The 24,264-nt window shown below is 48.6% G+C and overlaps 1 protein-coding gene across 2 annotated transcripts in view; it reads left to right on the top strand.

The window, feature by feature from the left end:
* LOC140114164 (interleukin-11 receptor subunit alpha-like) overlaps positions 1 to 24,264 on the top strand; it is a 100,755-nt gene that overhangs the window by 11,030 nt on the left and 65,461 nt on the right. The gene's annotated exons all lie outside the window — the stretch shown is intronic.

Here is a 24,264-nt window from a genome sequence, read left to right as displayed (position 1 = left end):
AGAGAGCACAGAGCACAGCAGTGTGAGGTCTGATTACACATCTCTCCAGGGACAATACATAACACTGGCTGCAGAGAGCACAGAGCACAGCAGTGTGAGGGCTCATTACACATCTCTCCAGGGACAATACATAACACTGGCTGCAGAGAGCATAGTGCACAGCAGTGTGAGGTCTGATTACACATCTTTCCAGGTACAATACATAACACTGGCTGCAGAGTGCACAGAGCACAGCAGTGTGAGGTGTGATTACACATCTCTCCAGGGATAATACATCACACTGGCTGCAGAGAGCACAGAGCACAGCAGTGTGAGGTCTGATTACACATCTCTCCAGGGACAATACATAACACTGGCTGCAGAGAGCACAGAGCACAGCAGTGTGAGGTCTGATTACACATCTCACCAGGGACAGTACATAACACTGGCTGCAGAGAGCACAGAGCACAGCAGTGTGAGGCCTGATTACACATCTCTCCAGGGACAATACATAACACTGGCTGCAGAGAGCACAGAGCACAGCAGGGTGAGGTCTGATTACACATCTCTCTAGGGATAATACATAACACTGGCTGCAGAGAGCACAGAGCACAGCAGTGTGAGGTCTGATTACACATCTCTCCAGGGACAATACATAACACTGGCTGCAGAGAGCACAGAGCACAGCAGGGTGAGGTCTGATTACACATCTCTCCAGGGACAATACATAACACTGGCTGCAGAGAGCACAGAGCACAGCAGGGTGAGGTCTGATTACACATCTCCCCAGGGACAATACATAACACTGGCTGCAGAGAGCACAGAGCACAGCAGTGTGAGGTCTGATTACACACCTCTCCAGGGACAATACATAACACTGGCTGCAGAAAGCACAGAGCACAGCAGTGTGAGGTCTGATTACACATCTCTCCAGGGACAATACATAACAGTGGCTGCAGAGAGCATAGAGCACAGCAGTGTGAGGACTGATTACACCTCTCTCCAGGGACAATACATAACACTGGCTGCAGAGAGTACAGAGCACAGCAGTGTGAGGTCTGATTACACATCTCTCCAGGGACAGTACATAACACTGGCTGCAGAGAGCACAGAGCACAGCATTGTGAGGACTGATTACACCTCTCTCCAGGGACAATACATAACACTGGCTGCAGAGAGCACAGAGCACAGCAGTGTGAGGTCTGATTACACATCTCTCCAGGGACAATACATAACACTGGCTGCAGAGAGCACAGAGCACAGCAGTGTGAGGTCTGATTACACATCTCTCCAAGGACAATACATAACACTGGCTGCTGAGAGCACAGAGCACAGCAGTGTGAGGTCTGATTACACATATCTCCATGGACAATACATAACACTGGCTGCAGAGAGCACAGCAGTGTGAGGACTGATTACACCTCTCTCCAGGGACAATACATAACACTGGCTGCAGAGAGCACAGAGCACAGCAGTGTGAGGTCTGATTACACATCTCTCCAGGGACAGTACATTACACTGGCTGCAGAGAGCACAGAGCACAGCAGTGTGAGGTCTGATTACACATCTCTCCAGGGACAGTACATAACACTGGCTGCAGAGAGCACAGAGCACAGCAGTGTGAGGAATGATTACACATCTCTCCAGGGACAATACATAACACTGGCTGCAGAGAGCACAGAGCACAGCAGTGTGAGGTCTGATTACACATCTCTCCAGGGACAATACATAACACTGGCTGCAGAGAGCACAGAGCACAGCAGTGTGAGGTCTGATTACACATCTCTCCAGAGACAATACATAACACTGGCTGCAGAGAGCACAGAGCACAGCAGTGTGAGGACTGATTACACATCTATCCAGGGACAGTACATAACACTGACTGCAGAGAGCACAGAGCACAGCATTGTGAGGACTGATTACGCATCTCTCCAGGGACAATACATAACCTTGGCTGCAGGGAGCACAGAGCACAGCAGTGTGAGGTCTGATTACACATCTCTCCAGGGACAATACATAACAATGGCTGCAGAGAGTACAGAGCACAGCAGTGTGAGGTATGATTACACTTCTCTCCAGGGACAATATATAACACTGGCTGCAGAGAGCACAGAGCACAGCAGTGTGAGGTATGATTACACATCTCTCCAGGGACAATACATAACACTGGCTGCAGAGAGCACAGAGCACAGCAGTGTGAGGACTGATTACACATCTATCCAGGGACAGTACATAACACTGGCTGCAGAGAGCACAGAGCACAGCAGTGTGAGGTCTGATTACACATCTCTCCAGGGACAATACATAACAATGGCTGCAGAGAGCACAGGGCACAGCAGTGTGAGGTCTGATTACACATCTCTCCAGGGACAATACATAACACTGGCTGCAGAGTGCACAGAGCACAGCAGTGCGAGGACTCATTTCTGGCTGCACCTGATGATGATGGTGAGGGGACTGTGGTCCTTCCTGGGGGTAGAGGACCCCTGTGATGTTCGCACCTTATGCCTGGGGTGTAATATGGGGTCTCGGTTTATGGGGGTCTTTGGCTTCCTTCCTCTGGTACGTGACAACTTTCTGCATTCCCTGGAATGATCCTCTGGAGCGGAGATGTCTAATTGCAGCCAGCGGTCGGGACCACCGGGTCCATGAAGCCCCCCGCTGAGGCAGTTTCCCAGGATCCCTCTAAATATTTAGGATTTTCCAGCCAGAGAGGAAAAACCTGTCACCAGGAGCCGAATTTAGATTTAATAGTCCCAGGAATGCAGGAAACACGTGGAAAGTTACTGTCCACGTGCGAGGAGGACGGAGCGGACACACGTGGGCTGTCCTCAGGCTGCCGGCAGGGGGTGCACGTACCTGCGCTGTCCTCAGGCTGCCGGCAGGGGGTGCACGTACCTGCGCTGTCCTCAGGCTGCCGGCAGGGGGTGCACGTACCTGCGCTGTCCTCAGGCTGCCGGCAGGGGGTGCACGTACCTGCGCTGTCCTCAGGCTGCCGGCAGGGGGTGCACGTACCTGCGCTGTCCTCAGGCTGCCGGCAGGGGGTGCACGTACCTGCGCTGCTCTCAGGCTGCCGGCAGGGGGTGCACGTACCTGCGCTGTCCTCAGGCTGCCGGCAGGGGGTGCACGTACCTGCGCTGTCCTCAGGCTGCCGGCAGGGGGTGCACGTACCTGCGCTGTCCTCAGGCTGCCGGCAGGGGGTGCACGTACCTGCGCTGTCCTCAGGCTGCCGGCAGGGGGTGCACGTACCTGCGCTGCTCTCAGGCTGCCGGCAGGGGGTGCACGTACCTGCGCTGTCCTCAGGCTGCCGGCAGGGGGTGCACGTACCTCCGCTGTCCTCAGGCTGCCGGCAGGGGGTGCACGTATTGTATATTATATGAGATGATCCTCTGGGCCAATAACCACAACCTCCAGCACAAAGGAACGTGCATCCCCTGCCGGCCAGCCATTACACCCCGGGGAGAGGAGACTGTACAGGGGGATACAATCTATTACTCTCTGTTATCAGCCATTACACCCCGGGGAGAGGAGACTGTACAGGGGGGATACAATCTATTACTCTCTGTTATCAGCTATTACATCCCGGGGAGAGGAGACTGTACAGGGGGGGATACAATCTATTACTCTCTGTTATCAGCCATTACACCCCGGGGAGAGGAGACTGTACAGGGGGGGATACAATCTATTACTCTCTGTTATCAGCCATTACATCCCGGGGAGAGGAGACTGTACAGGGGGGATACAATCTATTACTCTCTGTTATCAGCCACTACACCCCGGGGAGAGGAGACTGTACAGGGGGGATACAATCTATTACTCTCTGTTATCAGCCATTACATCCTGGGGAGAGGAGACTGTACAGGGGGGGATACAATCTATTACTCTCTGTTATCAGCCATTACATCCCGGGGAGAGGAGACTGTACAGGGGGAGGATACAATCTATTACTCTCTGTTATCAGCCATTACACCCCGGGGAGAGGAGACTGTACAGGGGGATACAATGTATTACTCTCTGTTATCAGCCATTACACCCCGGGGAGAGGAGACTGTACAGGGGGGGGATACAATCTATTACTCTCTGTTATCAGCCATTACACCCCGGGGAGAGGAGACTGTACAGGGGGGATACAATCTATTACTCTCTGTTATCAGCCATTACATCCCGGGGAGAGGAGACTGTACAGGGGGGGATACAATCTATTACTCTCTGTTATCAGCCATTACACCCCGGGGAGAGGAGACTGTACAGGGGGATACAATCTATTACTCTCTGTTATCAGCCATTACATCCCGGGGAGAGGAGACTGTACAGGGGGGGATACAATCTATTACTCTCTGTTATCAGCCATTACATCCCGGGGAGAGGAGACTGTACAGGGGGAGGATACAATCTATTACTCTCTGTTATCAGCCATTACACCCCGGGGAGAGGAGACTGTACAGGGGGATACAATGTATTACTCTCTGTTATCAGCCATTACATCCCGGGGAGAGGAGACTGTACAGGAGGGGGGATACAATCTATTACTCTCTGTTATCAGCCATTACACCCCGGGGAGAGGAGACTGTACAGGGGGATACAATCTATTACTCTCTGTTATCAGCCATTACACCCCGGGGAGAGGAGACTGTACAGGGGGGGATACAATCTATTACTCTCTGTTATCAGCCATTACACCCCGGGGAGAGGAGACTGTACAGGGGGGATACAATCTATTACTCTCTGTTATCAGCCATTACATACTGTGCAGGGGGATACCATGTAGTGAATGTGCAGTGATGGGGTCGGGTGCCTTGGTGCTTATCTCCGCTGTACAGACAAGAGATCTCATAAATCTGTGTCATGTGACCTGCACATTGTGAGCTGTATAATGGGGGTATACACAATGTAATACTGACCTCTGACCCCTCCTGTGGGAATGTAGTGAGTACCCTCTGTATCAGGATAAGGTTGTGAGGGTCCGGATGGTGCCCCCATCATCAGGTGATAGCACTGAGGGCTCTGATTGCTTCCTAATTACTGATACATTTCCTCTGGTGTTTGGGATTTGTGCTCCTTCTTCTGATGTTCAGTCCTTTCTCTTCTCATCATCGTTTCTGGACCTCGGAGGATCCCCCCCCCCCCCCAGTGTGGATCGGATGGTTTGGACATCGGGTCAGAATGTCAGTATCTACTGAGTACTAATACTACAACTGAACTAATACTACAACTATTACTACTAATACTACAACTATTACTACTAATACTACAACTATTACTACTAATACTACAACTATTACTACTAATACTACAACTATTACTACTAATACTAATTGATGCTTAGAATATGTGTAACATGTTTCTGTATTCTGGATGATGGGAGTGATGGGACGGATGATGGGTGATGCAGTGATTTGGGGTCTCTGGTGTCAGGGACACTTGTGGGGGCGTCCTCTGACATATTTGCCGCGTCCTGCCCGTACATGGAAGAGACGAGGAGCCGGATCCATGGATTCTCACTGTAAACACTGGAGCCGGTGTCTGGGGCTCATACCTGACCATGTATACACACTGCTTAACCCTTCACAGCCGGGGGGCCGCGTGGGCTCTGGGGGTCTTCTCTATCCATGGTGTGAGATTCTCCAGACCCTCATGGTAACTGCGGAGGTCTGCGGGCGCTGAGTACAATAATATCCCCAAAATATAACACCTTCCCTTTACATTTTATCTCCACGAGCTTTCTGTACTCCTCCTACCCCACCCACCGCACATTGTGGCCTCCTGACCTCCATCCTCCTAATATTGTGGTCCCCTGACCTCCATCCTCCTAATATTGTGGCCCCCTGTCCTCCATCCTCCCTTTTATTGTGGTTCCCTGTCCTCCATCCTCCTAATATTGTGGCCTCCTGTCCTCCATCCTCCTAATATTGTGGTCCCCTGTCCTCCATCCTCCTCACTTTGTGGCCTCCTGACCTCCATCCTCCTAATATTGTGGCCCCCTGTCCTCCATCCTCCCTTTTATTGTGGTTCCCTGTCCTCCATCCTCCTAATATTGTGGCCTCCTGTCCTCCATCCTCCTAATATTGTGGTCCCCTGTCCTCCATCCTCCTCACATTGTGGCCTCCTGACCTCCATCCTCCTAATATTGTGGCCCCCTGTCCTCCATCCTCCCTTTTATTGTGGTTCCCTGTCCTCCATCCTCCTAATATTGTGGCCTCCTGTCCTCCATCCTCCTAATATTGTGGTCCCCTGTCCTCCATCCTCCTCACATTGTGGCCTCCTGACCTCCATCCTCCTAATATTGTGGTCCCCTGTCCTCCATCCTCCCTCACATTGTGGCCTCCTGACCTCCATCCTCCTAATATTGTGGCCCCCTGTCCTCCATCCTCCCTTTTATTGTGGTTCCCTGTCCTCCATCCTCCTAATATTGTGGCCTCCTGTCCTCCATCCTCCTAATATTGTGGTCCCCTGTCCTCCATCCTCCTCACATTGTGGCCTCCTGACCTCCATCCTCCTAATATTGTGGTACCCTGTCCTCCATCCTCCTCATATTGTGGCCCCCTGTCCTCCATCCTCCCTTTTATTGTGGTTCCCTGTCCTCCTCCATCTTCTCTCATATTGTGGTTCCCTGTCCTCCTCCATCCTCCCTCATACTGTGGCCTCCTGTCCTCCATCTTCCCTCATATTGTGGTTCCCTGTCCTCCATCTTCCCTCATATTGTGGCCTCCTGTCCTCCATCCTCCTCATATTGTGGTCCCCTGTCTTCCATCCTCCCTCATACTGTGGCCTCCTGTCCTCCATCCTCCTAATATTGTGGCCCCCTGTCCTCCATCCTCCCTTTTATTGTGGTTCCCTGTCCTCCATCCTCCTAATATTGTGGCCTCCTGTCCTCCATCATCCTAATATTGTGGTCCCCTGTCCTCCATCCTCCTCACATTGTGGCCTCCTGACCTCCATCCTCCTAATATTGTGGTACCCTGTCCTCCATCCTCCTAATATTGTGGTACCCTGTCCTCCATCCTCCTCATATTGTGGCCCCCTGTCCTCCATCCTCCCTTTTATTGTGGTTTCCTGTCCTCCTCCATCTTCTCTCATATTGTGGTTCCCTGTCCTCCTCCATCCTCCCTCATACTGTGGCCTCCTGTCCTCCATCTTCCCTCATATTGTGGTTCCCTGTCCTCCATCTTCCCTCATATTGTGGCCTCCTGTCCTCCATCCTCCTCATATTGTGGTCCCCTGTCCTCCATCTCCCCTCATATAGTGGCCTCTCAATCTCCATCCCTCTCATATTGTGGCCTCCTGTCCTCCTCCATCCTCCTCATATTGTGGCCTCCTGTCCTCCATCCTCCCTTTTATTGTGGTTCCCTGTCCTCCTCCATCTTCTCTCATATTGTGGTTCCCTGTCCTCCTCCATCCTCCCTCATACTGTGGCCTCCTGTCCTCCATCTTCCCTCATATTGTGGTTCCCTGTCCTCCATCCTCCTCATATTGTGGCCTCCTGTCCTCCATCCTCCTCATATTGTGGTCCCCTGTCCTCCATCCTCCCTCATACTGTGGCCTCCTGTCCTCCATCTTCCCTCATATTGTGGTCCCCTGTCCTCCATCCTGCCTCACATTGTGGTTCCCTGTCTTCCATCCTCCTCTTATTGTGGCTCCCTGTCCTCCATCCTCCCTCATATTGTGATCCCCTGTCCTCCATCCTCCCTCATATTGTGGTCCCCTGTCCTCCATCCTCCCTCACATTGTGGTCCCCTGTCCTCCATCCTCCCTCACATTGTGGCTCCCTGTCCTCCATCCTCCCTCACATTGTGGTCCCCTGTCCTCCATCCTCCCTCACATTGTGGCCTCCTGTCCTCCATCCTCCTCACATTGTGGCCTCCTGTCCTCCATCCTGCCTCACATTGTGGTCCCCTGTCCTCCATCCTCCCTCACATTGTGGTCCCCTGTCCTCCATCCTGCTCACATTGTGGTTCCCTGTCCTCCATCCTCCTCACATTGTGGTCCCCTGACCTCCATCCTCCCTCATATTGTGGCCCCCTGTCCTCCATCCTCCCTTTTATTGTGGTTCCCTGTCCTCCTCCATCTACTCTCATATTGTGGTCCCCTGCCCTCCATCCTCCCTCATACTGTGGCCTCCTGTCCTCCATCTTCCCTCATATTGTGGCCTCTCGTCCTCCATCCTTCTCATATTGTGGTCCCCTGTCCTACATCCTCCCTCACATTGTGGTCCCCTGTCCTCCATCCTCCCTCACATTGTGGTTCCCTGTCCTCCATCCTCCCTCACATTGTGACCTCCTGTCCTCCATCCTCCTCACATTGTGACCTCCTGTCCTCCATCCTCCCTCACATTGTGGTCCCCTGTCCTCCATCCTCCCTCATATTGTGGCCTCTCTTCCTCCATCCTCCCTCACATTGTGGTCCCCTGTCCTCCACCCTCCCTCACATTGTGGCCTCCTGTCTTCCATCCTCCTCACATTGTGGTCCCCTGTCCTCCATCCTCCCTCATATTGTGGCCTCTCTTCCTCCATCCTCCCTCACATTGTGGTCCCCTGTCCTCCACCCTCCCTCACATTGTGGTCCCCTGCCCTCCATCCTCCCTCACATTGTGGTCCCCTGTCCTCCATCCTCCCTCACATTGTGGCCTCCTGTCCTCCATCCTCCTCACATTTTGGCCTCCTGTCCTCCATCCTCCTCACATTGTGGTCCCCTGTCCTCCATCCTCCTCACATTGTGGTCCCCTGTCCTCCACCCTCCCTCACATTGTGGCCCCCTGTCCTCCATTTTCCCTTTTATTGTGGTTCCCTGTCTTCCATCTTCCCTCACATTGTGGCTCCCTGACCTCCATCCTCCCTCATATTGTGGCCTCTCTTCCTCCATCCTCCCTCACATTGTGGTCCCCTGTCCTCCACCCTCCCTCACATTGTGGTCCCCTGTCCTCCACCCTCCCTCACATTGTGGTCCCCTGTCCTCCATCCTCCCTCACATTGTGGTCCCCTGTCCTCCATCCTCCCTCACATTGTGGCCTCCTGTCCTCCATCCTCCTCACATTTTGGCCTCCTGTCCTCCATCCTCCTCACATTGTGGTCCCCTGTCCTCCACCCTCCTTCACATTGTGGTCCCCTGCCCTCCATCCTCCTCACATTGTGGCCTCCTGTCCTCCATCCTCCCTCACATTGTGGTCCCCTGTCCTCCATCCTCCCTCACATTGTGGTCCCCTGTCCTTCATCCTCCTCACATTGTGGCCCCCTGTCCTCCATCCTCCCTTTTATTGTGGTTCCCTGTCTTCCATCTTCCCTCACATTGTGGCTCCCTGACCTCCATCCTCCTTCATATTGTGGCCTCTCGCCCTCCATCCTCCCTCACATTGTGGTCCCCTGTCCTCCACCCTCCCTCACATTGTGGTCCCCTGCCCTCCATCCTCCCTCACATTGTGGTCCCCTGTCCTCCATCCTCCCTCACATTGTGGCCTCCTGTCCTCCATCCTCCTCACATTTTGGCCTCCTGTCCTCCATCCTCCTCACATTGTGGTCCCCTGTCCTCCATCCTCCTCACATTGTGGTCCCCTGTCCTCCACCCTCCCTCACATTGTGGTCCCCTGCCCTCCATCCTCCCTCACATTGTGGTCCCCTGTCCTCCATCCTCCCTCACATTGTGGTCCCCTGTCCTCCATCCTCCCTCACATTGTGGTCCCCTGCCCTCCATCCTCCCTCACATTGTGGTCCCCTGCCCTCCATCCTTCCTCATATTGTGGTCCCCTGCCCTCCATCCTTCCTCATATTGTGGTCCCCTGCCCTCCATCCTCCCTCATATTGTGGTCCTCTGCCCTCCATCCTTCCTCATATTGTGGTCCCCTGTCCTCCATCCTCCCTCACATTGTGGTCCCCTGCCCTCCATCCTTCCTCATATTGTGGTCCCCTGCCCTCCATCCTTCCTCATATTGTGGTCCCCTGCCCTCCATCCTCCCTCATATTGTGGTCCCCTGTCCTCCATCCTCCCTCACATTGTGGTCCCCTGCCCTCCATCCTCCCTCATATTGTGGTCCCCTGCCCTCCATCCTTCCTCATATTGTGGTCCCCTGCCCTCCATCCTTCCTCATATTGTGGTCCCCTGCCCTCCATCCTCCCTCATATTGTGGTCCTCTGCCCTCCATCCTTCCTCATATTGTGGTCCCCTGTCCTCCATCCTCCCTCACATTGTGGTCCCCTGCCCTCCATCCTTCCTCATATTGTGGTCCCCTGCCCTCCATCCTTCCTCATATTGTGGTCCCCTGCCCTCCATCCTCCCTCATATTGTGGTCCTCTGCCCTCCATCCTTCCTCATATTGTGGTCCCCTGCCCTCCATCCTTCCTCATATTGTGGTCCCCTGCCCTCCATCCTCCCTCATATTGTGGTCCTCTGCCCTCCATCCTTCCTCATATTGTGGTCCCCTGTCCTCCATCCTCCTCACATTGTGGTCCCCTGCCCTCCATCCTCCTCACATTGTGGTCCCCTGTCCTCCATCCTCCTCACATTGTGGTCCCCTGTCCTCCATCCTCCCTCACATTGTGGTCCCCTGTCCTCCATCCTCCCTCACATTGTGGTCCCCTGCCCTCCATCCTCCCTCATATTGTGGTCCCCTGCCCTCCATCCTTCCTCATATTGTGGTCCCCTGCCCTCCATCCTTCCTCATATTGTGGTCCCCTGCCCTCCATCCTCCCTCATATTGTGGTCCCCTGTCCTCCATCCTCCCTCACATTGTGGTCCCCTGCCCTCCATCCTCCCTCATATTGTGGTCCCCTGCCCTCCATCCTTCCTCATATTGTGGTCCCCTGCCCTCCATCCTTCCTCATATTGTGGTCCCCTGCCCTCCATCCTTCCTCATATTGTGGTCCCCTGCCCTCCATCCTTCCTCATATTGTGGTCCCCTGCCCTCCATCCTTCCTCATATTGTGGTCCCCTGCCCTCCATCCTTCCTCATATTGTGGTCCCCTGCCCTCCATCCTTCCTCATATTGTGGTCCCCTGCCCTCCATCCTCCCTCATATTGTGGTCCCCTGCCATCCATCCTCCTCACATTGTGGGCCCATGCCCTCCATCCTCCCTCATGGCTGTGACTGTAAGGACCTCATAGTTCATGGTCATTGCTCTCCTCAATCGGCCCTGCTAAAGGCACTGACCCCTCTATGCGATATATATGGGGGTCTCCGCTGTACCCACAGATAGGGAGGAGGATCCTTATTCTTCCATCTTTTATACTATGTGGACCTGAGTGTTTGTGAGCTCGGGCCCCAGTGTATAATCTCTTCCGGGGCCCCATATGTTTGTCATGTTGCTGTCCCTTCCAGGCTCTGGGGCCCCAGGGATGACAGGTGGTGTAAGGATCCCCCTGTGGCCTCTCCTGAGCGGGGATCCCCTTTATGTTGGGGTCATACCCTCCACGCTGAGTTTTATTGGTGTTTGTCATGTGATAAATCCAGAACGAAGCCCAAAATCCTGACCACAAACCAGGAGGACAGATTAGGAAATGTGGACACCATCGGGGCGTCGCTCTGCCCTCCCTGTATACAAAGCTGTGCCCACCCGCAGGGACCCCCCACCGCCCTCATGTTTATGGGGCAGTAAATCCCTGGGGATGTGGCAGAGGTCCTGAGTACACAGGACGAGGACTATAGGAAGTATCACACATGGAGATAGATATCACCCCCCACCCCACCCCACCCCCCGAGGCGCAGAGGGGCAAACGCTGGGGGAAAGGGGAAACTGTTGTGAAATATTTTCGAATTTCTCTATGTGATGGATGGATGCAGGAAGTGTGCACCCCACACAGCGCCCCCCCCATACTGCGCCCCCCATACTGCACCCTCCACACTGTGCCTTCCACACTGTGCCCTCCCCCACACTGTGCCCCCCCACACTGCGCCCCCCACACTGTGCACCCCACACTGTGCACCCCACTGTGCACCCCACACTGTGCCCCCCACTGTGCACCCCACACTGTGCCCCCCACACTGCGCCCCACACTGTGCACCCCACACTGCGGCCCACACTGTTCTCCCCACACTGTGCACCCCACACTATTCTCCCCACACTGTTCTCCCCACACAGTGCACCCCACATTGTGCCCCCCACACTGCGCTGCCCACACTGCGCACCCCACACTGTGCACCCCACACTGCGCTCCCCACATTGTTCTCCCCACATTGTTCTCCCCACATTGTTCTCCCCACACTGTGCACCCCACAATTCACATTACTCTTCCCTCCCTGGTGATTGGTGTAGAAGGAACATTTCGCCAATATCCCTGATAGGATTGTAGAGCGAGGAGGAGAATGGCCTCCATATAGGATGGAAGCGAAGCCTTCACCTCATAGACCCAGGAGCCCATCATCACACAGAACCTGGGGTCCTGGCAGGACTGCTGATGGGTCACATTGGGGCAGGATCATGGGTCCGGTGACACTTGGCGCTGGAGTTTTGTTTGTCAGGAAGTCCCTGAGTCTGTTTTCAGGACGGATTAGGTGGCACAGGTGCAAAGTCGCTGGTGTGATGCCAGAGGAGTCTCCCGGGGATGGGGGGGGGGGGGGGTTATATTTTGGGGAAACAGCAGGTGGGATATTATTTGTAGTCTGAGATCACAGGATGGTCCGGACCCCCAAGAGATCCATCAGCACACTATACAGCGCCAGTCACCCCAATATCAGGAATAGCGGGACTACACGTCATATAATAGCTGCTTGTCCTGAGGAGGTGGAGGACAGAGGGGGCGGTATTATAGTAGTTATATTCCTGTACATAGGGGGCAGTATTATAGTAGTTATATTCCTGTACATAGGGGGCAGTATTATAGTAGTTATATTCCTGTACATAGGGGGCAGTATTATAGTAGTTATATTCTTGTACATAGGGGGCAGTATTATAGTAGTTATATTCTTGTACATAGGGGGCAGTATTATAGTAGTTATATTCCTGTACATAGGGGGCAGTATTATAGTAGTTATATTCTTGTACATAGGGGGCAGTATTATAGCAGTTATATTCCTGTACATAGGGGGCAGTATTATAGCAGTTATATTCTTGTATATAGGGGGCAGTAATATAGTAGTTATATCCCTGTACATAGGGAGCAGTATTATAGTAGTTATATTCCTGTACATAGGGGGCAGTATTATAGTAGTTATATTCTTGTACATAGGGGGCAGTATTATAGTAGTTATATCCCTGTACATAGGGGGCAGTATTATAGTAGTTATATTCTTGTACATAGGGGGCAGTATTATAGTAGTTATATTCTTGTACATAGGAGGCAGTATTATAGTAGTTATATTCTTGTACATAGGGGGCAGTATTATAGCAGTTATATTCCTGTACATAGGGGGCAGTATTATAGCAGTTATATTCTTGTATATAGGAGGCAGTATTATAGTAGTTATATTCTTGTACATAGGAGGCAGTATTATAGTAGTTATATTCCTGTACATAGGGGGCAGTATTATAGTAGTTATATTCCTGTACATAGGGGGCAGTATTATAGTAGTTATATTCTTGTACATAGGGGGCAGTATTATAGTAGTTATATTCTTGTACATAGGGGCAGTATTATAGTAGTTATATTCCTGTACATAGGGGGCAGTATTATAGTAGTTATATTCCTGTACATAGGGGGCAGTATTATAGTAGTTATATTCCTGTACATAGGGGGCAGTATTATAGTAGTTATATTCTTGTACATAGGGGGCAGTATTATAGCAGTTATATTCCTGTACATAGGGGGCAGTATTATAGCAGTTATATTCTTGTATATAGGGGGCAGTAATATAGTAGTTATATCCCTGTACATAGGGAGCAGTATTATAGTAGTTATACTCTTGTACATAGGGGCAGTATTATAGTAGTTATATTCCTGTACATAGGGGGCAGTATTATAGTAGTTATATTCTTGTACATAGGGGGCAGTATTATAGTAGTTATATCCTGTACATAGGGGGCAGTATTATAGTAGTTATAATCTTGTACATAGGGGGCAGTATTATAGTAGTTATATTCTTGTACATAGGGGGCAGTATTATAGTAGTTATATTCCTGTACATAGGGGGCAGTATTATAGTAGTTATATTCTTGTACATAGGGGGCAGTATTATAGTAGTTATATTCTTGTACATAGGAGGCAGTATTATAGTAGTTATATTCTTGTACATAGGGGGCAGTATTATAGCAGTTATATTCCTGTACATAGGGGGCAGTATTATAGCAGTTATATTCTTGTATATAGGGGGCGGTATTATAGTAGTTACATTCTTGTACATAGGGGGCAGTATTATAGTAGTTATATTCCTGTACATAGGGGGCAGTATTATAGTAGTTATATTCTTGTACATAGGGGGCAGTATTATAGTAGTTATATTCCTGTACATAGGGGGCAGTATTATAGTAGTTATATTCCTGTACATAGGGGGCAGTATTATAGTAGTTATATTCTTGTACATAGGGGCAGTATTATAGTAGTTATATTCCTGTACATAGGGGGCAGTATTATAGTAGTTATATTCCTGTACATAGGGGGCAGTATTATAGTAGTTATATTCCTGTACATAGGGGGCAGTATTATAGTAGTTATATTCCTGTACATAGGAGGCAGTATTATAGTAGTTATATTCTTGTACATAGGGGGCAGTATTATAGTAGTTATATTCCTGTACATAGGGGGCAGTATTATAGTAGTTATATTCCTGTACATAGGGAGCAGTATTACAGTAGTTATATTCCTGTACATAGGGGGCAGTATTATAGTAGTTATATTCCTGTACATAGGGGGCAGTATTATAGCAGTTATATTCTTGTACATAGTAATATCCCTGTACATAGGGGGGCAGTATTATAGTAGTTATATCCCTGTACATAGGAGGCAGTATTATAGTAGTTATATTCCTGTACATAGGGGTCAGTATTATAGTAGTTATATTCCTGTACATAGGGGGCAGTATTATAGTAGTTATATTCCTGTACATATGGGGCAGTATTATAGTAGTTATATTCTTGTACATAGGGGCAGTATTATAGTAGTTATATTCCTGTACATATGGGGCAGTATTATAGTAGTTATATTCTTGTACATAGGGGCAGTATTATAGTAGTTATATTCCTGTACATAGGGGGCAGTATTATAGTAGTTATATTCCTGTACATAGGGGGCAGTATTATAGTAGTTATATTCCTGTACATAGGGGGCAGTATTATAGTAGTTATATTCCTGTACATAGGGGGCAGTATTATAGTAGTTATATTCCTGTACATATGGGGCAGTATTATAGTAGTTATATTCCTGTACATAGGGGGCAGTATTATAGTAGTCTATCCCTGTACATAGGGGGCAGTATTATAGTAGTTATATTCCTGTACTTAGGGGGCAGTATTATAGTAGTTATATTCTTGTACATAGGGGGCAGTATTATAGTAGTTATATTCCTGTACATATGGGGCAGTATTATAGTAGTTATATTCCTGTACATAGGGGGCAGTATTATAGTAGTCTATCCCTGTACATAGGGGGCAGTATTATAGTAGTTATATTCCTGTACATAGGGGGCAGTATTATAGTAGTTATATTCTTGTACATAGGGGGCAGTATTATAGTAGTTATATTCCTGTACACAGGGGGCAGTATTATAGTAGTTATATTCCTGTACATAGGGGGCAGTGTTATAGTAGTTATAGTCTTGTACATAGGGGGCAGTATTATAGTAGTTATATTCTTGTACATAGAGGGCAGTATTATAGTAGTTATATTCTTGTACTTAGGGGGCAGTATTATAGTATTTATATTCTTGTACATAGGGGGCAGTATTATAGTAGTTATATTCCTGTACATAGGAGGCAGTATTATAGTAGTTATATTCCTGTATATAGGGGCAGTATTATAGTAGTTATATTCCTGTACATAGGGGGCAGTATTATAGTAGTTATATTCCTGTACATAGGGGGCAGTATTATAGTAGTTATATTCCTGTACATAGGGGGCAGTATTATAGTAGTTATATTCTTGTACATAGGGGGCAGTATTATAGTAGTTATATTCTTGTACATAGGGGGCAGTATTATAGTAGTTATATTCCTGTACATAGGAGGCAGTATTATAGTAGTTATATTCTTGTACATAGGGGGCAGTATTATAGTAGTTATATTCCTGTACATAGGAGGCAGTATTATAGTAGTTATATTCTTGTACATAGGGGGCAGTATTATAGTAGTTATATTCTTGTACATAGGGGGCAGTATTATAGTAGTTATATTCTTGTACATAGGGGGCAGTATTATAGTAGTTATATTCCTGTACATAGGGGCAGTATTATAGTAGTTATATTCCTGTACATAGGGGGCAGTATTATAGTAGTTATATTCCTGTACATAGGGGCAGTATTATAGTAGTTATATTCCTGTACATAGGGGGCAGTATTATAGTAGTTATATTCTTGTACATAGGGGGCAGTATTATAGTAGTTATATTCCTGTACATAGGGGGCAGTATTATAGTAGTTATATTCCTGTACATAGGAGGCAGTATTATAGTAGTTATATTCCTGTATATAGGGGCAGTATTATAGTAGTCTATCCCTGTACATAGGGGGCAGTATTATAGTAGTTATATTCCTGTACATAGGGGGCAGTATTATAGTAGTTATATTCTTGTACATAGGGGGCAGTATTATAGTAGTTATATTCCTGTACACAGGGGGCAGTATTATAGTAGTTATATTCCTGTACATAGGGGGCAGTGTTATAGTAGTTATAGTCTTGTACATAGGGGGCAGTATTATAGTAGTTATATTCTTGTACATAGAGGGCAGTATTATAGTAGTTATATTCTTGTACTTAGGGGGCAGTATTATAGTATTTATATTCTTGTACATAGGGGGCAGTATTATAGTAGTTATATTCCTGTACATAGGAGGCAGTATTATAGTAGTTATATTCCTGTATATAGGGGCAGTATTATAGTAGTTATATTCCTGTACATAGGGGGCAGTATTATAGTAGTTATATTCCTGTACATAGGGGGCAGTATTATAGTAGTTATATTCCTGTACATAGGGGGCAGTATTATAGTAGTTATATTCTTGTACATAGGGGGCAGTATTATAGTAGTTATATTCTTGTACATAGGGGGCAGTATTATAGTAGTTATATTCTTGTACATAGGGGGCAGTATTATAGTAGTTATATTCCTGTACATAGGAGGCAGTATTATAGTAGTTATATTCTTGTACATAGGGGGCAGTATTATAGTAGTTATATTCCTGTACATAGGAGGCAGTATTATAGTAGTTATATTCTTGTACATAGGGGGCAGTATTATAGTAGTTATATTCTTGTACATAGGGGGCAGTATTATAGTAGTTATATTCTTGTACATAGGGGGCAGTATTATAGTAGTTATATTCCTGTACATAGGGGCAGTATTATAGTAGTTATATTCCTGTACATAGGGGGCAGTATTATAGTAGTTATATTCCTGTACATAGGGGCAGTATTATAGTAGTTATATTCCTGTACATAGGGGGCAGTATTATAGTAGTTATATTCTTGTACATAGGGGGCAGTATTATAGTAGTTATATTCCTGTACATAGGGGGCAGTATTATAGTAGTTATATTCCTGTACATAGGGGCAGTATAATAGTAGTTATATTCCTGTACATAGGAGGCAGTATTATAGTAGTTATATTCTTGTACATAGGGGGCAGTATTATAGTAGTTATATTCCTGTACATAGGAGGCAGTATTATAGTAGTTATATTCTTGTACATAGGAGGCAGTATTATAGTAGTTATATTCTTGTACATAGGAGGCAGTATTATAGTAGATATATTCTTGTACATAGGGGGCAGTATTATAGTAGTTATATTCTTGTACATAGGGGGCAGTATTATAGTAGATATATTCTTGTACATAGGGGGCAGTATTATAGTAGTTATATTCTTGTACATAGGAGGCAGTATTATAGTAGATATATTCTTGTACATAGGGGGCAGTATTATATTAGTTATATTCTTGTACATAGGGGGCAATTTTTATTGTAAAAAAACCCAACAAAAATACAATTAAGCAAAATACAAAATCATAAATACATTCTTCTGTACAATTAGTATTCAAACAAATATAAACTCAGAGTAAATGTAACTTAGAGTCCATAGCTGCTGCTGGAAAGGAAAAAGAAGAAAACTAAATCAATAAATACAGAAATTAAACACCAGATATATTCCTCCATAACTTTCTATTTCTCTGGTCTTTCCTGATTTCCAGTGATTTTATCCACCGGAGCTCAGACAATATTTGGGATACCACAGCCGTGTAGTTATAGTCCTCACTATGCAGGGACACCCGGGTTCTGGCGTGCCATTGGTAATACTTTATTACTGTTATTATGAGATACATGGTTCCCGGATCTATAATACCATCTGGAGATGGGACGCCATAGATGATGTCCGGGTACGGGAGGAATTGCAGCCTCGGGATGTTCAGCAGGTCAGATACTTCCTTCCAGATCTTCCTCCCTCCCCCGCACTCAGAGATGAAATGCTCCATCGTCTCCTCCTGCTGACACCCCAGGGGACACTTCCTATCTGCCACACTTACAAACTTTAGGTTCCCTCTCACAAATAACTTCCCATGTAGTGACAACCAAGAGATATCAAACAACTTGGGGGGAAGTCGCTTCGCATTGAGGAACCTGAGACTCTTCTGTAAGGTGGTGGTCACACAGTCTCTGAGAGCAAGTGGTGAGTGGTAGAAAGCCCGACATATCCTAGTATAGAGATCCCTCCTGGTGTTACTGACAATGTAGGACTTCTACAGCTTCCACATCCTGACGCACTTCAGACCATATACCAGATACTGGGGGAGGAAGCCAGGAGTCCATCGGCCCCTCTTGAGACTGCCGCCTCGCACCCAAGACTCTGCAAAAGGCAATATCCAGTCCCTGACACTACTTACCCACAGGAGACCATTATTTGAGTCCAGGCAACCGAAATTAACTTTCAGAAACATGGAGTCAAAGAAAACCCTTGGAGTTAACATATCCAGCCCACCCTCTCTCCTCTGCAGGTAGGTGATCCCTCTTTTTACTGGGTTCAACCTGTTCCCCCATAAAAGCTGGAAGAACAGGCTAAAGAGCCGAGCGGAGAAAGATTCTGGCAAAGGAAAGACGACAGAGACGTAGAGGAAGACAGGGACCAGGTAAGTCTTCATCAGAGTAACCCTTTCTCTATAGGTCAGCCTCCAGTTCTTCCATCGCTGAACCTTTGTATTTCCGGTTTCCAACTTATCCTCCCAATTTAGTTTGGCATTATCTTCCCTCCCAAATTTAACCCCAAGGATCTTAATATGGGTGGAGGCCTTGGCGAATTGTGGCAGATCAAAGCCAGGAGCAGCATCCAATGTCCAGAAAGCTTGACTCTTCTCAAGGTTGACCAGAGACCCGGAGGCCCCTGAGTAACTTCTGATGGCTGCAGACAACATCTCCACCTCACGAGGTTCAGATATCACCACAGTCACATCATCCGCGTAGGCGACTACCTTCAAAGGCAAGCAATGGGGGACCGGCACCCCCTGAAAATCACACCGCTGCAGTGATCGCAGAAACAAGTCTATGGCAAACACATACAGCAGTGGACTCAGGGGGCAGCCTTGTCGCACCCCGGCCTCTACTCCGAAAGTGTCCCCCTGCCAACCATTGATCAGAGGAAAGCTCTTCGCCTCTCTGTACAAAGTTCTCAGCCAATCTATAAATTGTCCCGGAATACCGTACTTTGACAAAGTGGCCCATAGATAATCGTGATCAACCCTGTCAAAGGCTTTAGCCTGGTCCAGACCTACAACATATCTCCCACACCTCAGAGCTTTACATCTCTCAAACATCTCCCTTATCGAGATGACTGCTCCAGAGATGTTCCGCCCTCTTACTGTGCCGTACTGAGAGCCTGCCAACAGTGCCGGGGACAAACAGACTAATCTACAGAATAGAATTTTTGCCAGAATCTTCCTGTCAACATTCAAGAGGGCGATCGGCCTCCAGTTCTTGATGTCACTAGGCTCCTTACCTTTGGACAGCAGAATAAGGGAGGACACTCTCATGGATGGAGGCATCAGGTGATTTTTCAGACAATTGGTAAACACATCCACAAGGATCGGGGCTAAGAGGTCTCTAAACTTCTTATAGAATTCAGCTGTAATACCATCAGGACCTGGTGCCTTCTTCAGATGTAACTTATCAATGGCCTCTTTAACCTCCTCCTCTGTTATTCCTGCTGTCAAAGGAGAAAAATCCAAATCTCTAGTGTCAGGGCCTGGAGTTGCCTCCAAGAATTGAGCCATTTTTCCTCTATCCAAAACCTTCTTCTGAAATAACTCAGCACAGTAGGATCTCACCACCCCCAGGATACCCTCCCGAGATTCCTGTAAAATTCCCTGGGAGTCAGTGAGACCTGTGATTGATTTCTTAGCCACACGTTCCCGGCAACTCTCATATGGATCAGGCGTGACTAAGTTTCCATAGTCACGCTCCACAACCAGGGAGGTGTAGCGGCTGTACTGATACTGCTTTATTTCAGATTTCAGTCGGTCAATCTTTTGTTTGTCCCCCCCTCCCGCCGAATACAGTGACTCCAATTCTTTCCGCAGCTTGAGATACTGGCTGTACTTACTCTTCCCCTTCTTCACTGACAGTCTCTTTAAAAGGGACCGGATCTCCTCCTTGACGTCCTCCCACCAGTCAGATATGTGGTTATAGAAATCCACTCTCTCCATTTCACCCTGTAGAAGAGAATGGACATGTTCCTGGACAAAACCTTCTTCCAAGAGACTAGAGTTAAGTCTCCATAACCCTCTTCCCATATCAGGCCGCTCACTAGCACCTAAGCAAAAAAATAAGGCAAGGTGATCTGAATAGGGAACACACTTTTCGCTCCTCTCTCCTATGACCTCCATAGGACTCACCAGCGCCAAGTCTATCCGGCTAGTTCTTCCAGCACAGGAGTAGGTAAATTTGGGTTTCCTACCACCCTGCACAAACACATCCGATAAACCTGACTGCGAGATTATAGCATTCAAGACCTTGGAGTCCCTGGTGAGAGGTCTACCACTGGATCGATCAGTAGATGCTCTGGTGGCATTAAAGTCACCCGTCAGGATTACGGGCACAGATGTAAAGAGATAGGGTTTTACCTCATGAAACAGATTTACCCTTTCAGTCACTGTCTGTGGACCATAGATATTAATAAGTCGGAGCCTCCTACCTCGGATGGTAACCTCCAGCACCAGACACCTTCCCATCAATACCTCGGTAAGTCTGTGAATGGTGACATTGTGTGTATTAAAGAGTATAGAGACCCCGGCACAAGGCTCCACAGACAGTGACCAGAAGGATGGACCTGAACGCCATTCCCTCTCTGCTTCTCGTAAGAGACTAAGACTATTGAGATGAGTCTCCTGTAGGAAAAAGACATCAGCGTCCAGATATTGGAGATGTTCATACACCGCATGTCTTTTCTTACTTGCCCTAATGCTGTTTACATTAGTCGAGATGACTTTAAGGTGAAAATCCGCCATTAGAGCCATAAGAAGGAGCAGAGAGAGTAACCCCATCATCATAAGTCTGAGTCCGAGCCCTCCTGCTGACCACCTGTCTCCATATCGGATTCAGATTCTGGCCCTACTGCCTGAGGTCTCCGTTTGGAAGGGGGATCTGGCTCATCCTCATATTCTGCCACCATTTTCTCAAGTTCCCTCTCTAGTTCTTCCTCCGCATCTGACTCTGACAACACACTAAACCTGTTGACAGTCATTGTCACATCTGCCTTTCTGTCCACCTTCATCCTGGATGATTTTTGGACAGTGGTCCACTCACCCTCTGGCTTACGAGTGGATGTATCTTTCTTCCTTCTCTTTGTAGAAGTTGGTGCTGGAGAAGGAATGGGCACTGAGGGTGGTACAACCTGAGGGACAACCTGCTTGTTCCCCTCAATGCTTTGTGGTCGGGAATGGTCTTGTACTGGTATGGTTTTAATCTGAGGCTGGTCTGGTACCGGCGTTGTGTTTATTTGAGGCTGCTCTAGTACTAGTATGGTGTCACTTTCCATCCGCTGAGGTTCTGGCCCAGCTTGAGCTGACCCTGACAACAAAGCCTCCTCCTCCCCCAGGTCATCTGCCCCTGCCAGTATATCTTCATCAGGGAAGGTCTTACAGATGTTATGCCATGCATTAGGACAATCCCTGTGGGCATGCCCGATCTCTCCACACAGATTACACCGGATGTTCTGGCAGTCCGCACTCACATGATCGATGTCCCCACACAGGCTGCACTTTATCATGGTGCAATTACTGGCCACGTGACCGACTCTACCACACTTGAAACATCTGCGGGGCTGACCTGGATAGAAGCATACCCCCTTCTCACGGCCTATGAAGAAAGAATTGGGCAGATGCTGGGTTATGTTATGAAACTGGCGTAACCTCACCAGGACCTTCCACCCTCCTGTCCAGATCCCGTCTTCATCCCGGGTCTTAGTGAGCTCTGACATGAGGTCACAATGCCTCCTGAGCCAGAGCACAATATCCTGCTGGGGGACAGACTCATTCCAGAAGATAATGGTGACAGTAACCTGACCAAGCTTAGAGATGGGGATGAAGCTGAATTTATTCCACCCCTCAGCATCCCTATACCTGGAGAAATTTGCCCAAAACCGGTCCAGGTTGCACATCAACTTAAAACTGACATCATATCCCTGGCGATCGGGGAGGTTTATCACTGCCAGGATGTCACTTGGCGAGAAACCCATCTGGTCACATAGCAGAGATCTCACAACAAATCTACGGTCAGGTAGGTCTTCCTTGGCCCCTCTGTGCTTAAATCTTACCACATTCCTCCTCTTAAACGCCTGACCGGTGTAATGTGAGCCGGACGTAAAGGATGGTGCACCCCGGCTCCAGGCATTGCCAGAGGAGGTCTGGTCAGAACCTGTACCACGGTGTGACTGGGGGCGCTGTGGAGGCTGCTGAGCACCTGAACTAGGAGGGTCCACACTAACATCAGGGACTAAAGGGGGGAAGTCCTGAGCATTGGACTGCGCTAAGTCCTCCTCACCATTAGCCTCTATGACTCCAGGCTCCATACACTGCTCTGACTGCTCTACAACAGCATCCCAGACAGATGGTGAAGCCCCTTCTACTGGAAAATTATTACACACTGAAATATCAACATTAGAATCAGCAATAACCACAGACATAGCAGTATCAGAGACAGATATATCAGCAGTATCAGTCACAGAGATATCAGCAGAGTCAGTAACTGGCACAGCAGAGTCCTGATTGTTCTGCTCAGGGGTCACCTGGGAGCTCTGCTGTGCTGCTGCAGTGTTACCTCCTGGATTGTGTCCACAGTCCTTCTGCAAGGAGATGTCATCTGCACCACTAACATCAGGCAAGTATCCTTGTCCTTGTGGCATGCTGTATGCTGGGACTTGTGGTGCCTGCACTGCACCATTACCATCAAGGAGATGTTCCTGTCCTTGCTGCATGCTGGGTGCTGGAACTTGTGGTGCCACGGATTCACCATTTACATCAACGGGATGGCTGCAATCGTTCTGCAGTTTGCAGGATGCTGGGACTTGTGGTACTTCTGTAAGTGGCTGCTGATTCCTGGCAATGTCTTTCCTGTAGAGATCTCCTTCCTGATAGGGGAAAGTCGCCGGCTGCAGTACCGGTTTTGCATGCTGGACGCCATTAGCGCAGGTCTCCGGTACAGGATATGATGGTCCCATCTGCTCCAGTACGGCCTCCGTCTTGGCGATGTTGTCAGCAAGTTCTTTGGCCAATGAAGCCAGTTTTTTGTCTAACAGCTCGTGTCTTTCGGGGTTCGCGGTTTTCATTTTATATGCGCAGTCTATTTTTTTCTGTAGCAGCAGTTTCTGGTCTTTTAGCTTTTCCAGTGTTTTTACGAGTGCTGGGATCTTATCAGCCAGCTGGAGCTCAGGTGCACGCTCAGCCGCAGGACTGGGAGAGACTGCAGGTGCATGCTCAGCCGCAGGACTGGGAGAGACTGCAGGTGCACACTCAGCCGCAGGACTGGGAGAGACTGCAGGTGCACACTCAGCCGCAGGACTGGGAGAGACTGCAGGTGCACACTCAGCCGCAGGACTGGGAGAGACTGCAGGTGCACACTCAGCCGCAGGACTGGGAGAGACTGCAGGTGCACGCTCAGCCGCAGGACTGGGAGAGGCTGCAGGTGCACGCTCAGCCGCAGGACTGGGAGTGGCTGCAGGTGCACGCTCAGCCGC

This window comes from Engystomops pustulosus, chromosome 1 (genome assembly GCF_040894005.1).
Source record: "Engystomops pustulosus chromosome 1, aEngPut4.maternal, whole genome shotgun sequence".
In the NCBI taxonomy this organism is placed as follows: domain Eukaryota; kingdom Metazoa; phylum Chordata; class Amphibia; order Anura; family Leptodactylidae; genus Engystomops; species Engystomops pustulosus.
Note: the sequence above shows the minus strand (reverse complement) of the source record. Positions and strands in the feature narration are given on the sequence as shown.